The following is a 17,436-nucleotide window of genomic DNA, read 5'->3' as shown; positions in this document are numbered from 1 at the left end:
GGATATGCCACCCCAAAATATATTTGCTTCGCATATTTGGAAATGGTTATTCTGAAAAACTTCAGACACAAGAGTAGCTCTGAAAAGCTGTTTTTCTTTTGTAAAAGAAATTTACATCTATAAAGAAAATATGCATTAGTATCTGTATCAGAAAGAGCAGCTCCATTACAACTTTTATTACCTGAAAGACTTACCTGCAAAACAAGACAAATTGTATTCACTATACTTTCCTCCTCTCGCCCTTCCATAAACTTGTCTCTACCGCCCCTCAGAAGCCAAAGCCCCTATTCCTTTCTATAGCCCAGGATATTAAATAAGCTTCAATCATCTGGTCTCTCTTGGAGTCTCATATATTTGTGGGACTCCTGTGCTCACATATGTAATAAATGTGGTTTTGTTCCTGTTGATCTGTCTTGTGTCCATTTAAGTTGTAGCTCAGCCAAGGAACCTAGAAAGGTAGAGGAACCATTTTCCCACCTCCACAATACATACATACATAGTAAATACATACCTACATATATTACTTACTCAAACTTAGAGAGAGAGAGAGAGAGACAGAGAGAGAGAATTTAAGGAATTGGCTCATGTGACTGTAGGGGCTGGCGAGTCTGAAATCCATAGGGCAGACTAGCAGGTTAGAAACTCAGGTAAGAGTTGATGGCATAATTTTGAGTCTAAAATTCTCAGAGCGGCAGGCTGGAAACTCAGGCAGGTTTTCAATGTTGCAGTCGTAAATAGATTTAGTCCCCACTGGTCTGCCCTTATCTTTTCTTGCCTTCTTCAATCCATTCCCCACATAGCAGTCACGGTGAGTTTAAAATGCAAATAGGATCATGTGACATTTCTTCTTAGAATACTTCAGTGAATCCCTTATTGATTGTAGAATAAATTACAAGCTCCTAATGGCCTGAAAGGGAGGGCCTCAATTTGTGCAGAATAGTTCTGGTTTCAAAGTGTTATTCTGGTTTTCAATAGCACCTTCTTCTCTCAGACATGTCCCGGGAAGATGATAAACCATATCTTATGATCAGCCTACCTCGGCCTGGAGTGGCCTGGTGCCTGCAGAATCTCCAGCTAATATCATGCCAGTGTCCCCTTCTACTCCTCACTCAGACCATGCTGACCTGTCAGTCCCTCCCTCCACCAGCCTCCCTCCTCTTGAAGCCTTTGCTTAGGCCATTGCCTCTGCTGGGGACTCTCTTCCTTCTAAGCTTCCTATACTTGTTAATTTCAAATATTTCTTGGATCTCAGCACCATTGTTACTATTACCCCGACCCTTTTCTAGAGAGATCTCCCTGAGTGTATTAGAATTCTCAGAAGACACAGAACCAAAAGAAAGGCTGTGTATATACAGTCATGTGTCACTTAGCAATGGGGGATACATTCTGAAAAATGTGTTGTTAGGTGACTTTGGGGCTGTGCAAACATCCTAGAGTGCACCTGCCCACACTTAGATGGTGTAGCTCATGACACACCTAGACTCTATGGTATGGCCTATTACTCCCAGGCTATGAACCTGTACAGCATGGGACTATACTGAATACTGTAGGCAGTTCTAACACAATGGTAAGTGTCTATGTGTCTAAACATATCTAAACATGGAAAATGTACAGTAAGGATAGAATAGTGTAATCTTATGAGACCACCATTGTATATGCAATTCATCATTAACCAACACATCATTAGGCAGCCCATGACTATCCATGGCTTACTCAATTATGGAGGTAAATAAATCAGTTCCAAGATCTGTAGTCAGCAAACTGGAGACTTAGGAGAGCTGATGTATAGCTAAAGTCTGAAAGCTGACAAGCTTGAGACCCAAAAAGGGCCAAAATTTCAGTCTGAGTCTAAAAGCTGGAAAAGACGCAAGTCCCAGCTCAAGCAGTCAGGCAGAAGGGGGTTCCCTCTTACTCAGCCTTTTGGTTCTATTCAGGTTTTCAATTGTATGGATGAGATGTGCCCACAATGGGGAGGGCAACCTGCTTTACTCAGTCTACTGATTCAAATGTCAGTCTCATCCAGAAACACTCTCACAGACACACACAATAGTGTTTGGCCAAATGTCTGGGCACCCCATGGCTCAGTCAAGTTAAAATATAAAAATTAACCATCATACTCAGCTTTTCAACCGTGTTTGTATGAGCCAGTAGCAGAAGGAAGATGTGAATATGAAGTCAAGGTTGCTGGCCTGAGATATCAGAGGGCATGCAATTGGAAAAACCCAGAAATAAGCCGATGCAGCACAACATTGTGAGTAGAATGAAAACTGAAAGCTCTTGACTCAGATACACAGGCTGGTTTCTTTTCTTCCCTGTAGTCATTGGTTACAGTCTCAGTTGAACTTTAAAGGATTGGGTGATGACCCACGGAAATGAGGGATACATGGGGTCTGTTTTTGACCATCTTCCTCCACACATTTCCATGTGTGACTTGTTTCTGCATGATTGATTTACTGACTGGGAGGTGTCTGCAGGTGTGATGTTTCTGTCTCTTTCCCGCCAGCCTTCTCCCCTCCCCTCCCTTCTCCTCCACTCTTATCCCTCTCTCTTCCGTCCTTCTCTCCATCTCTACTCTTTCTTTTCTCATCTCTTTCTTTTTCTCTTTTCCATTTTAATTATTTAATGCCTTCAGGCAAAGCTCCAGGAGACTAAAACAAGAGGGTCAGATTTCTCTAAATCTTAAACCAGAAAACTAGACTCGGTCCTCTTTGGCACTCTGCTTTTCCCAGGCCCTGGCAATTTTCTTTTGAAGCCTCTTTCTCACTGCCTGATGTCCTTGCCCTTCCTTACTTGATTCCAATGACAGCTTACAAGTAGCACCCTGGTTTCCAGCACCCTACCATCAACCTCCCCCCTCCACAACTCCTCTACTCCTCCAACAGAGGTGAACACTCTCAGCAAACTGATCTCTTCCCTTTGATGCAATTGACAAAATGCAGAAATAAGCCTATATAGCACAACGTTGTGAGTAAAACGAAAATTGAAAGCTCTTGACTCTCTTTCTTTCTCAAGAGCCTACTGTGACTCCCTTTTGCCCAACCCATCAGGTCTGAATGTTTCTACTTTGATTTCAAAGTTTTCTGTGTTCTAGTCACCCCTTGCCTTCTCAGCATGAGCCCCCACCAGGGCAGGGCATGAGGCATCTGCTGTGGTCTAAGCTCCTCAAGCTATTCTTCTCCAGCCTCCATCCTATCTCCAGTCCTCTACATACCCTTCAGGAACCCTTTCCCCCTGCTCTTCCACTCAGTCACATCTTCTGTGGCCACAATGACACTTCAGCTGAAGAATGATCTGGAGATGCTCATCTCTCCTTGTCCTGGCCTCTGTGTCTATGTAGCAGTCTTGGGTGCTCTTATCTCATCAAATAATAGATTGCCACTCTTTGAAGGTAGCAGTTGTGACTTTAGGTTTAATTTATTACTGTGTCTGGCACTCATAACATAGTGCCAAATGCAGATACATAATCATTGTATATATTTATGGGGTACATGTGTATACTGTGTAATGGAAGCCAAGGGTGGAGCAGCCCCAGCTCCCTTACTCATCCCCGGAGTGGAAATTGACAGGTCTCAGTGCACACTCTTCCACAAGGCTCTCTCCTGCCACTTGGAGGGAAGCAGAGCTCACCCACCGAGGACTCCCCGGGTCTCTTTCCATCCTGAGAAACATGCATTTTCTGAGTTGTGGAGCTGTGACGCAGCAGGATTACACATGTGCTGCTGTGAAACCTGAAATCAGAGCCAGGCGGGACCTCCCCTGAGAAAGGCTGCCTATAAATCGTAAAACCCTTAAATGAATAGCTTAGGGGCACAGGGTTGCCTTGGGTTAGGGTTAATTGGGCCGAGTACAAAGAGTTTTATGTTCATAACTTACTATCCATTTACTCTTCCTGATTTTCTGAAAGTTATTTTGCTCTGGGGCAAATTTGTATTTGCTTTTCTGACAATGATGAGTTTGAAGCTGAACCCTTTTCAGCTGTTGGGAACTTGTAAGTTGCTCAATATCTACCAGATTTTCTCTCTCATGCATCCATTTTGGATAAGAGGAGAGGAAGGGTTTTGTTTCTGTAAGTTCTCCTTCTCTACGCAGAAAATTGCTTCAAACTAATCTGTGCTTTGCTCTTTTAATGCCCTGAAAACATTTTTCGTTTTTGACTATTTATTCCCTAACATATCGTAGGTTAACACTCTAGCCTCTGTTTTTCAGTATTAAGCTGGGGGCTAAAGCCCAGACTATGTCCAGTTAGACTTGAGCCCACATACCTGGTCTGTCACTATTCACTTCATGACTTGATTCCAGCCATTTAATCTCACTGAGCCTCAGTTTCTTCACATGCAGGTTGGTTCTGACAACAAGTCATGGCTTTTGTGTAGATTTAATGAAATAATATTGTATGCACAAGGTGCTACTGTATTCCAGGCAAATAGTTAATGCACTAATGCTACCATGGAATACTGACTAGAATAGTGGTTAAGAATGCAGGCTCTGAAGCTAGACTGCCCGGGGTTCAAATCCCAGTTCTATTTTGGACAAATTAGGTTAAACTCCCTGTACCTCAGGTTCCTGGATTGCAAATGGGAGCCCATAATTATACTGCTACATTGGATTTTTGTGAGGATTAAATGAGCTGATATGTGGGAAATGCTTAGAGTCCTTTCTGGCACGTAGCACACTATCAAAAAAAAGTGTTAGCTGTTAAGATTACAGTAGTCACAAGACTTCCCATCTGCGAAGCTGTTGCTTTCCAAATAACCTGCTCGTCATCAAATCACCTTTTCTCCTCAAATGAAACACACTCAACCCGTCATTCTGATCACTCCAGTTTTCTCTCCTTCAGCAAGGGCAGCTTGCCTGAGCACCTGCAAAGGGCTTGGTAGAAGGCAGCATAGAATAAAATCCTGTGAAATGTCAAAATGTGAACAAGAAGCTGCAGGAAACACCATTCACTGCTTTACAGGGACTGTGACCCACACATAGTCAGTTTGGACTGGATTAAAAACGATGGGAGCACCACTGTCCCCTCCCGATACAGCTAGAATTTCTTATTTACAACTGAGAAAACTGACTGATCGAATCCACAAAAGGAGATTCATAGAGATTTCATAGAAACAAAATGGAGATACCACGACACCCTAGGAGAAACACTGAAGTACTCCTGTTCCTGACTTGCCAAGTCCTGATTCCCATTCATATCTCCTTCTGGGAGACATCCCTGGATCCTTTCAAAAGTATCTCTGGTATACTTGGGCTGTTCTGAGCAGATTTCTGTTCCTTGTAAGCAAAGAGGCTTGATGAAGCCAATCTTGATGGACATGTTGGATGAGACTATGTTGCCATCTCTTAAATCCCTGCAAGGTCTTACAGCTCCTCAGAAACCACATGTTCAATGAACAGTGGACTGTAGCCCCATCATGCACGTGCACACTCACACAAAGATAATAAAGCCAAGTTTACATGTGGAAGAACATATTGAGAATTTTCTCTACCAAGAGTCACATACAAGAGATTCTTTTTTCTCACTTTCTCAGGCTGATGCACCTCTAAATGTTCTCGTTAGCTCTAGCTCTGATATCATCATGATGGAGGTGGTGAGCAAGCCCCTTCTTCCAACGAAAAAATATTTAAAAAGACCGACAGAGGAAATCCATGAAGAGTCAACTTAAGACACAATACAAAATACACTAGTTTACAAACACTTAATTTTTTGGAACTCTTCCTTCATTCCTCAAAACCAGAAAGTGACATTTGTCAGAGAGAGCCCCTGGGATGGCAGAGTCCCAAATCAGCTCCTCCCATGAGTCACACCCCAGAACTGACAAAAGAAGGGGGCATGACATAGCAGATAGACCACTGGTCTGGGTGTGGGACCACCTGGCTTCAGGGTGGGAGTCCCCACTCTGTCACTGTGGACCCTTGGGAAAATCACTTCTCCTCTCGGACTTCAGTTTCTCTTTCCCTAAAATGGGGAGGTTGGGTTTTCACACCAGCCTGTGCCTCACAGCCACCTCAAAGCTCCCCCCATACCTCACGTGTCAGGAGCTCTGGAGTCTGTAGGAACTGGGGGTTCATGTAATTTATAAAGGCTTCTCTACTTTTTTGCCTTGTCCTAAAACAATTGGCTCACATGAGACTTTGTCCAGTCACCAGCGACTTGGAGATTCTCAGTGTGAGTTGAAATGAGGTAAAATGTACCATCTAAGAGGCTAACAGTAGCTTTACTTTCTGCTGAGAGTCTAACTTTTCCCTTGCCTTATTCCTCAGAAACACATGATTGAAATTGAATTTTGATGTTTAGACTTCAAATGCATCATTTCTCAATATATAATTAATTGTTAATGATGGCATGAAATTTAGAAAATCATGGATTCTGATTCTAAATCCTAACTCCAGCCCTTTGAGTTATTTACTTGGGAAGGGATTCCGCGTCCCCAAACCCCAGTTTCCTTGTGGGTACAATTGGGAGAGTTTGGACACATGCTCCCGAGCGTTAAGGCAGATAATTCATACAAAGCATTTATTCCTCTGACTTGCACAACATTAAAGCTCAGGGCATGTCAGCCACTATTACACTCTTCTTCTGATACTGATAGAGTCCCACGCTGACCCCACCGTGGCCTTTTAATAAGACCGCCAGAGGCTATTTGGTGTGGGACCCTTCCTTTTACTGGAAAGTGAATACCTTTTCATGACCCAGAAACAACCATCACACACTCCCAAGACCCGTGATTTGGGTCATGGGAAGAGACACTGAAACTACTGCATTGTTTATCTCCAAGGCCTTATGCAATGTTTTTCCCACTATTTTTAAGCTCCCCAGCCTTGCCTTTCCCCTACTTCAACTCCCTAACGCTCAGCCCCTTGTTCAGTTCAGCTATTTCAGTTTTGGGTTGAATGGTCTAGACAGGAACCAAAAAATGCGCAGTCTGCATATGGGTCCCCCCTGTGGGCCCCACAATTTTTCCAAAAAGAGTATAGGGACATGGGGCTGATTGACAGAGGAACTTTAATTTGATGAACTAATCCATCTAACGCACACACCACGGAACCTGGCACACCATAGTGCTTCATAAATTGTGAAAATACAGTGTTATGATTATCTGTAGACTGTAAATCCTGTGGCTTTTATTTGCTTGGCCTTCTTCTATTATTAAGAGAATATCCTGGAACCATGGCCAATAGCTCAGCTACCTTGGAGCAAAATAGGAAAGACAGTTCAGTCTGATTTGGGTGGACTTCTCTGACCCTTGACACATTTTGTTATAAACCTCCCCAGTAGTTAGCAGTAGCTGCACAACACACAAACACAAAATCTCAGTGGCATAGAGCAATAGGCACTTACTTAGTTCACATGCCCGTGAGCAGCTGATCTCATCCTCCCCGTGGCGTCAGTGAGCTAGTCTGGGCATGTCTTTCTCATAGTCACGGGGGACACACCAGAGTACACTTACACAAACAAGCACACGAACACATTTCAAGTCCCTGCTACATCCCGTCTGCTAAGATTCCATTGGCAGACATAAATCAGGTGATGATACCCAAGATCCAAAATGAAGTATATTTCTCTCATGGAAGTGTAAGAAAGGGAGCAACTATTTCTGAAAAGGAATTCTTTAATCCACTACATCACTCCAAATTCCATTAATTCCCACAGTACTCCAATACGCACTTCTGACATTCTCATATGTGATGCATGTTGGGTAGGTGCAGAAAGGGGGAAATGGTCCTTTTCTGTTCCCAGACCAGCTGGAAGGAAGTCCCTCTCTCTACCTCCTCCATGCTGCCATTTTGCATTCATTCTGCAGGCAGCTGCTTCATCATCTCTGGCCGTTGCATATACAGACATTTTGCATCTCTTGTTAAGCTGAGAAAGTCAACCAAGGCTTCTACTTATTTTGGGTCTTAGAGAGCTCTGGAGTGGCTTTCAAGGTGTTGCTAACTTTATTTCTCCTTGGAAGATTCTCCAACAATGACAATCCCCCATTGCCAGAAGCCTGGGTCCCGTTCCTGTGGTCTTGTTGCATCCTCTGCACTCTTCCATTAGGGCATTTCTGATACAGTCACTATCATGGTTGGCTCATCAGTTCGTGTGATCAGTGTTTCTAAAAGGATGGACAGTATTCTTCTGAATCAGAATTTTCTGGGGTACTTGATATAATTCCGGTTCCCAGGCCTCACCATCAAAGGTCATATATAAAACATTTAACAACTGGGGGGAATGATACCAATCAAGCAGAACGTCACCTGCAGCCATAAGGGACTTCAGAACACTCAACTCTGCAAAACATTACTCTTTCATTCACTGAGGAATTGCAAGGAGTCCTGGGTTAGGGTCAGGACAGTTAGTCGGATTAGGGGGTAGACAAATGTCAGAGGGACTGTCTAATAAAGTAAATAAAAATAAAAATAAAGAAGTATTTTAATATTTCAATAATCAGTTCATCTGTCCTGGTATGTTCCACTTGAACCATCTCTGATTAGTCTTATTAGTCAAACTTTCTGGGGGTGAGGTTCAGGAATCTGTATTTTCAGCAAGTTTCAAATTTTGTTCAGCCTCAGGAGTCATTACTTATCTACTTATCTTGAGCAATATTTTGTTTTTAAGTTTGATAGACACCAAAAAATTACAGATATAATAAAGATAAACCCCTTTGCATTAACTACTAGAAACCTCATAGCAAAAAGTATGACTTGCTTATCTTTAGCAAGTGGCCCACCTGGTAGTATTTTGCTGAGGTCATGAACCTGGTTCTGACCAAGGAGTTGTGAGTGGTTAATATGCTACCTCTGAACGAAAGCATTTAATTGCTGATTTGAGACCCTCCAGAGTTCTCTTCCCCTCTGAAAGCAACACTTGAGAAGGTGGTTCCTCCATCATCCTGAGTTCTGGTACAGGGCTGTGAGAACAAGAGCCCCTAACCACCCCTCAGTGGCCACAGGCATCGATGAGAAATACACTTTTGTTGTGTTAAATCACTGAGATCTCAGGGTTCTTTGTTACTACAGCAAAACTTAACCCAATTGAACTGATAACCTAATTGAAATTTAGGGTTTGGGCTCAGTGTTGCCTTTCTTCAGAGCCCTTAGCCATTGCCTAATATATCATAATAATCCTTAATTACCATCCACCGCACAGATAAGGTCAAATATAAGAAGACACACAAAAGTGCTTTGTAATCTATAAACATTTTACAAACATTTTGGAAAAGCAAGTGATTCTGTCAAACTTAATGATATTGATCTTGTCCCCTCAACAAGGCTAAGGTCTTTAGAAGAAGAGATTCTGTCCTTGAGGACTTTGAGAGCTTAGATATTTCTAGGATATACCTACCATGTTATAGGACTCCTGACAAGTTCTTAAAGAATTCTTCCCAGTCATGTGGAACTGTAAGTCCAATTAAACCTCCTTTCGTTCAAAAAAAAAAAAAAGGATTCTTATAGAATTGCATTTAATGGGTGACATAGAAAATCAAGGAAATAGCTTTGTGACACAGAGTCCCTTTTTTTATTGGTTCTCATAATAATGGGAATTCTCCTGTTAAATCTTTAGAAACAAAATTGCTTCCCTTTATGTGGGACAAAAAATGGGAGCTTTCTAGCAGCCAATGTTTAGTTCCTGAGGAAGGTGTAAGAGGACGGATGGAGGTCAGAATGGACTGTCCCTGACCCCAGGGACGAGAGATGGAGTAAATCATGAATATGATCACTACTGAAGCTGAGAAAGAGCCTATTAATGTCATGTAATGAATTTCAAAAAAGATACAGTTGCACTTAGGGTATTTAAACCTTGGAGGTTTAAACTAAATCATACTTGTCACATGCACACAGTGTCACTAATGAGCTTATGTAAATATTTAATCTTCTCTATTTGCATTACTCAACCCAGCCTACCTCACCAGTCCCTTCTCCCAGCCTTCTCTAACACCATCATCCAGCCTCCTGGAACTTTGGTTTTTGTAATTTGCCATGCACTTTATGCCTCTGGCCGTAACATGTATGTTTCCCTCTGTCTGAACTTCAATCTTGCATATTTCCTTTTCTACCTACCAAACACCTACACATCCTTCAAGGCTCAGTTCAAATACATCCTCCTCTTTGGGAAACTTTGCCTGAACCATTTACAACTCCCCTGCCCTAGCAGAATTTTATTTTCCTCCTCTATGCCCCCATTACCTTGCGATCATTCCATAATTCTGGGTATCCCATCTATTTATTCAACAAATACTTATGAAATCTTGCTAGGTGCCAGTCCTGGGGCCAGGTGCTGAGTGTACAGAAGTGAATAAAAATTCTAATTATTGGTAACTGTGAGTTCATGGACAGCAAGTGTCTTATCTATTTTTTTTTAACTTCCAAGGATAATGCGTTTGTAGTCCTAAATAAATAATAAATACAGAATGTGTTCTCTTTATATCTCTTTAATGGGTGACACAGAGGTTCATGAAAATAGTTTTGTGACACAGAATCACTTTTTAGTCCACATTCTACTTCTGCTTACATCCATCAGGGCTATTTCAGTTGGAAGTAACAGAAATGAAATTCACACCACTTTAGCTACAAAAGGGAAAATACTGGCTCATAGATTCCAGTAAAGATTGACCATTGAAGCTGGGGGAAGGTCAAGGAAGGTGACTAATTTTAGGAACAATAACAGTAACAAATAGCGAATGCTATTCAGAATCTCTGTGTTTTACCTTTCTGTTTCTCTTTGCCTCTTCTGTTAATTTTCACTGTCTGCAGCCTGGTTTTCTTGGCATGGCAGGAAACATGGTCTTCAAGAACATCCAGGTTTTAGGTCTTACAGCTCCGACCACTGATGACAGACTGCTGATTTCTCCTGCTTACAGTCTGCAAAGTTCAGGGGAAGAATTCCAATTGGTTCAGCGCCAACTATTTGCCAATCCTGGAGCTAACCAGTGTTACCAGGAGATTAGAGGATGATGATTGGATAGGTTGTCTCAGATGTCCAACCCCAAACCACCAACAAACAAAGGGTTTGGGGGTAATGTAGCGCCATCAGTTTCTCAAAAGCAAAGGAAGATGGTAAACAGATTGTCACACTTTTCTGTCACTGATTCCGTCATTCAGTTAATATTCATTGCATACATACTATGTTTAATGCATCATGCTAGGATGGAATGAGAAAAATAAACAAATAATAGGCAATTACTTATCTGGTCATCTGGTAGGAGACACTAGACAGGGATTGTGGCATAGTGGTTAGAAACTTGGGGTCTAAAGCCAAAGCACCAGGATGAAAATCCCAGCTATATGATTTATGTGGCTGTGACCTTGGGCCTCTCTGATCATAGTGTCCTTCTCTGTAAAATGGGGATAAGGCTCACATCGTCTCAGGTACCAGTTGTGAGACTCAGTGAACCACACATGAAGTATGTAACGTAGTGCCTGGCATGGAGTGAATACTCAGTGAGATGTTCACAATTCATTTGTGCATTCTCATACATCAGGACAGAAGGAATTATGTTTCAAAATGAAGATACATAGAGCTCAAGATTCAAAAGAACTCCAACCATTAACACTGACAATGGGGTCCATAGAGGAAGAAGAATTTGGTTTAACCTTAGTGGATAAGCAGCATTTTAATACAACAGCAGATAAATGGCATTTAAAAATAATGGACAGGCCGGGCGCGGTGGCTCATGCCTATAATCCCAGCATCTTGGGAGGCTGAGGTGGGCAGATGACGAGGTCAGGAGATTGAGACCATCCTGGCTAACACAGTGAAACCCTGTCTCTACTGAAAACACACACACACACACACACACACACACAAAGAAAGAAAGAAAGAAAGAAAAAATTAGCCAGTCATGGTGACAGGCGCCTGCAGTCCCAGCTACTTGGGAGGCTGAGGCAGGAGAATGGGGTGAACCTGGGACGCAGAGGTTGCAGTGAGCAGAGATCGTGCCACGCTCACTGTACTCCAGCTTGGGCAACAGAGAGAGACTCCGTCTCAAAAAAAAAAAAAAAAAAAAAGAATGATGGACAATTCAGGAAGAGGGAACAGCATGGACTAAAATAAGGGGATGTGAAATGAGCAGAAGATCCAGAAGTTCTAATTTGTGCAGGGTTTCTAGAGCCTACAGTTCACAGATGTATAGGGTAGGAGGTGTGGCTGTCAAGGAAGCTTGAATTGGGACTGTGAAGGGACTGAATGCCACATTAAGGGAGTTGGACTTTATCCCATAGACGGTGGGGAGCCATTGAAGGTTCTGGAGCTGAGAACTGAGTGACAAGATCTAATGCACATTAATCATTGAGTGTAGACTTATTAGAGCCTTAGTGGCCAGAAACATAAATTAGAATTCCCTTTTAATCCCCCCTTTTTGCCCCATTTTTTGCTAGAGAAATAGTTCTCTTTCATTAGAAAACAGTCATACGGATTATTATCAATGTCAACCAGTACTCGGTCCCAGTATTGAGCAGAATAGGAGATATGGGGATGGTGGCAAATTAGAGGCCATGTACCCCTCAAAAGGGAAAACTGCTTCTCAGCTTCATTCAATATTTACCAAGTAGGACTGCAGGCCCAATGTTAATAAATATTATGATGATTCTAGAAAAGTGTAAAATCTATGTTTTTATGTAAAATGTCTGTTTTTGTTTTGTTTTTCTTGTGGTCTCAATAACAACTTTTAAACTCTGTAGACTAAAGTATGTCTGTGGACTTAATTTGTCCTCACGGCCACCAGTTTGAGACCTCTGGATTCCAGTTGATTGAGAACATGTATTAATCTGGATACCTAGACACCTTTACTCTATGATCATTCCACATTTGCTGTTGAAGGACTCAGAAATAAAAACAAAGAAAGAGAATGCCATGGGCAAGAAGTATTCCCAGTTAATCAAAGAAGATATTTTAAAAGCTGAAATTTTCTAAAGTAAAATAAATAAATAAAAATAAAAACAAACTAAAACAAATGAACAAAAAAGGTACAGAGGGAGTTCTATGAGAGCCATGGGTGGGTTATTCACAGTTAGACTCGTATGCTAGGAGTAAGGTTTTAAATTCTAGCTGACATTTTTCACCAAAACTACTTGATAAAGGCTAAGATCCAGTACAATGGAAAGAACTTAGGCTTTGCAGTTGGAAAATCTGCAAATTTCTAATTTTGACAAGAAGATGTGTAAGCATATCACTTACAGCAGCTTGTATCACTTATCTATTGCTAAATAACACATAACAAACAATTACAAGATATTAGCATTATATAACAATAAGCATTTATAGCTTGTGTATTTACAGGGTTCAGCTGATCTTGGTTGGCCTTGTTCATTTATTTTCAGGTTTATTTCTTTCCACATCTCTCACCCTCCTCCTTGCACTGGCAGCCTAGCCTGCCTTTATTTTTCTCATGGTGATGGGAGAGCTGCAGGAGAGGAGGGAGAGGCATATAAGCCCTCTTGAAGCCATGGCTCACACCCAGCAAACCACTGCCTTTTAAAAAAATTACCCAAAGTAAGTTGCTTGGCAGAAGGCCTGGACGTATAGAGGTGTGAACAATTTTTGCAACGTACATCACAAAACAAAACTGAAGATGGCTTAGAGTCAACCAACTTAGAATGGGGAAATAAATCAGGTTGCAGTCTCAAAGTGAAATACATTACAGCAATAAAGAAAATGAATGCACCACAGCATCATTCAGCAATATAGATGAATCTTACAAACCTATGATTGCGAAAAGACAGGCAAATTCAAATAAATAAATACAATATGCATCTATTCCTGTAACATTCAAAAAGAAGCAAAACTAAACAGTATTGTTTATGAAAACTCATATAGGTAGTAAAATCATAAAATGAAGGAAGACAATGGCTACCAGAAAAGTCAAAACAGTGCCTCTATCTATTCCGGGTGTCCTGATTAGAAAGGAGAACCCACGGGAGATGCAGATACCTATGTCTTGACCTGACAGTAATTCAGGCAGTGACTTCACAATTATTTGTTAAACCGTGCTTTCATATTTTAGGCATTTTTCTGTATGGGCATTATAGTTTACCACAGTTGGATTTTTAAAGTTCAGATCTAAATCAAAATGCAAAAATAAAAGTTATGTTACCCATAACATCCAATTTTGCTATTTAACCCTGATGTGCTGGGGGGCGGCTACATCACCTCTGAACATCTGTTTTGTCTTTGGTGACAGTAGAATGATAACAGTCTCACTTGAGCTTGTTCCAAGGGGTAGATAAAAAGATGCCTAGAAGAGAATTTTTTCAATACTGGTAAACTAGATGCAAAGGTGGAAAATATTGGTATTTGACATGTAGATGAGAGGAAGACTTTAGTTCTGAATTCTGTTTCCTAGTAATGCTCTTGGCATTTTCTCTTGTTTGTTTCAAGGAGAGAGAGAAGGCAGTGCAAGAACTCAAACCCAAGCCTACGTAATTCCCAAGTAACTAACTCAAGAGGAAGGAGGGTCTGGATATGCATAAAGCATCCAAGTCTCCAAATGTGAGCCACATGGCTCTCTCTGCCTCAAGCCCGTGTGGGAGCCCCCCGGTAAAATTGGGATTCAACTGAATACCCAGTACTTGAGTGATTTCCTGAGGTCACAGCCTCTCCCACCCCTATGCGAGGAAGATGGGGCTGGGAAGCTCCTAACTGCGAAAGTGAGAACCATCACAGTGGTTATTCACACTGGGACTCGCAGCGTGATGCTGGGGTCCTTAAGCTGATGCAGGAGAGGAGTTTGGCGCAAACAGCCACATGACACTGGGCTTCTTTCCATTCTGCCTGTCAGATGGACCTAGGTCCCGGTGGGAGGTCTACCCCCATAGCAAATGGTTATCTTTAAACCCATCCTTCACCCTCTTATCAGTGGAGGAATGTGGGAAGACTGCAGGTATTAGCTGTGTAGGCATTTGGGATTTTGTGCGGGTTAAGTGTGTGGGAATGGGAGGCTTATAGGCCTTCAACACATTCGCAAATCAAGTGAGTGTAATCTGCCCCAGCAGAGGTCCCTGAAAGAAAGTGTAACCTTCTCAGACTGCACAGATACCGCAAACAAGAACTAACATTTTCGTGTCCTTGCTTTGTGCAAACACTGTCTTAACAGACTCACATGAACAACCTCACTGAATCTTCACCCAACACTTTTTAGCCGGTAGTAGCCCGGTACTATTGTTACCCCTTTTTAACAGAAAAATGAGCCAGGAGGAATTGACATAGAAGCCTGAGGTCACACAGGTAGATGGCAGATTATGGATCTCACAGGTGTATCCATGCTGTGGACAGCCTTGGTTTGAGCAGCAATGAGAGGGGGAACACAGAGAAGTTGGAAATGGGTACAGAATGATGACTGTCGCCAACTTTCCAGGCCTTTATTTAGTGGCTTTACTATTGTATAGGCATCACACACATACACACAGACAGACACAGACACAAACACAAACACATTTCCAAATTTAAGTAGAAAACCCGTTCCAAAAGCAACTATACAGAAGTGATTCTTTGATTCTCCCACTGTTTCAGATCATTGGCTCCAATATTTACTGTCTTTGGTGCATAAAATAGAGAAACTGAGATATAGCATTTGCTGTCAACCAAGGTTACTATATTATTTTCTAGCCCATTTTGGGTCCAAGAGTTATATGTCATCTGCTTTCAAAGGTTCCCTTTCTTGCTAGAAAGGGAGTTTTTGGAATAATCATTTAGAGCAGGTAGGACCCCACCCCTGCCCCCAAGCTCATACGGGCTGGAAAGCCTCCTTTCCCACCCCTCACCCTCCCCCACCACAGCTGCGGGGGCCTGGTCCTCTCTGCTTTGTAGAGAAAGGGAATTCCAAGGAGAACCTCGGCTGGTTTATTTTTAATTGTTGACCTCCAAGGCCTTCTGTTTGCATCTGTTTATTAAATTGCGAGCTCAGCTGTGAAATGCCCTTTATGGTGTTGTTTTATTGGTGGACCATTCAGGGACCCAGCGCCACACAAACAGGATAAATATTTTTCTTTGCAGCACACACCCCACGTTGGGGGCCACGGAACAAGGGAAGCGAGGATCCCGTTTGTTTACGAGCTCCGATTCATTCATTACTTGGCGAGGAGCTGTGAAATGTAAACCTCACATTCCGAAGGACAATCGCAGGGCCAGCTTGAACTCATTTGGAGGTGTGATGTTCCACTCCAAAGGAGGCTGTTAATTTTATTGACCAAATTTGGAAAGTGGGAGCTCCAAAATTAAATAGGGCCTTTGGAAAAGAAATGAACGTTTAGGTTTCTGAAAGACCTAGAGAATGGTTACATGGTCTTGTTTTTTGGTTTCTTTTCCCTGTAGGAAACTTCAGAGGCCAGTGCTGTTTAGAAAGCATGAAGTGAAATTGCTGTCCCCCCATCTTCTAGTTTTAAAAGATTTTCTTTCCCTATGAGAGGTTTGTTCTTATTAATGATAGCAACCTTCGTAGCGCATTTAGCACTCTGCTTTAAACATATATCATCTGTAGTAATCCACACAGTTATTATCTGAAGCTCACATCATTGTTGACCTCGCATTACAGTTTCGAAAATGAAGAGAATGCAGAGAAACCTTTGCCTGGAGCCCTACAGCTAGTGTGGACAGAGAGAAAACTGAAAACTAGGTCTACCCTGACACGAGAACCTGGGTTCCTTAACCGCCCCACCCTCCTGCCTCTCTCTCTGCCGTTTTTGTGTAACGAAAAATTAGACTTTCCCAGTGCTTTAGAGAGAACTAAAGTTTCCAACAGTTACTAAGCAGCTGCGGGCTGCAGATACCCCCTGCTTTGATGCGCACAGAACAAAAAAGGCCGGACTTACTGAAAGATTTCAAAAGCCACGCAGTGTCTTCACTGCCACTGTGCCCCCAACCATATAGGGTCCTCAAGGAAAAAAGACATTTAACGCCAAAAGTCTCCTTTGGGGTTCCCAGACCTCCGTTTTACTCTCTTTATGCCTGGAACGAAAGAGTAAAATCAAACCCAGTGCGGCAGATTCACGCGCTCAGTTTGAGATGGCACAGCTCATTCGGGATTTAAGGGGGGTGTTTGCCCAAAGCTAACCTTGAACTGGGCCACAGAATCAGTGGGTTCATGTCAATATTTGGACTTTAAGAAGGGCTGGTTTATAACTGTTCAGAACTGTCTCTGAACTGGGCTTTGAATCCCACATTTGCCGTGTTCTTCCAAGGCCTTGTTCTTTTCTGAGGGGCAAAGGCTATTTGGCGAGATTTTCTTTAGAAGGGTTGCTGGGGACAATGACGGAAAAGGAGCGCAAATTCAGAATATCACAATGTGATATGGAAAAAAATGTAAACCATGTTACAAAAGCCCTGTCATCAAGAAATGTTATTGTTGTTTGAATGGTAGGAACCATCTGGGTCTCTCTTAATGACCGGGGGCCCCTCTGGAGTACAGATGCTTCTTTTGTTATTGGTGCGATCTTGTAAATAGTTAAAATATTTACCAA

At 42.2% G+C, this 17,436-nt stretch overlaps 1 long non-coding RNA gene across 1 annotated transcript in view; it reads right to left on the bottom strand.

Annotated features, from left to right (window-relative positions):
• Positions 1–16,905, bottom strand: part of LOC144338021 (uncharacterized) — an 82,844-nt gene extending 65,939 nt beyond the window's left edge. The window contains exons 1-2 of the long non-coding RNA XR_013411739.1: positions 16,789–16,905; positions 10,692–10,845 (exon numbers count right to left, since the gene is read on the bottom strand). This is a non-coding gene — a long non-coding RNA (uncharacterized LOC144338021). The remainder of the gene's footprint in view (positions 1–10,691; positions 10,846–16,788) is intronic.
• Positions 16,906–17,436: the final 531 nt, after the last annotated feature.

This window comes from Macaca mulatta, chromosome 20 (assembly GCF_049350105.2).
Source record: "Macaca mulatta isolate MMU2019108-1 chromosome 20, T2T-MMU8v2.0, whole genome shotgun sequence".
Classification (NCBI taxonomy): Eukaryota; Metazoa; Chordata; class Mammalia; order Primates; family Cercopithecidae; genus Macaca; species Macaca mulatta.
The sequence above is the reverse complement of the archived record's forward strand: the minus strand, read 5'-3'. Positions and strand labels throughout refer to the sequence as shown.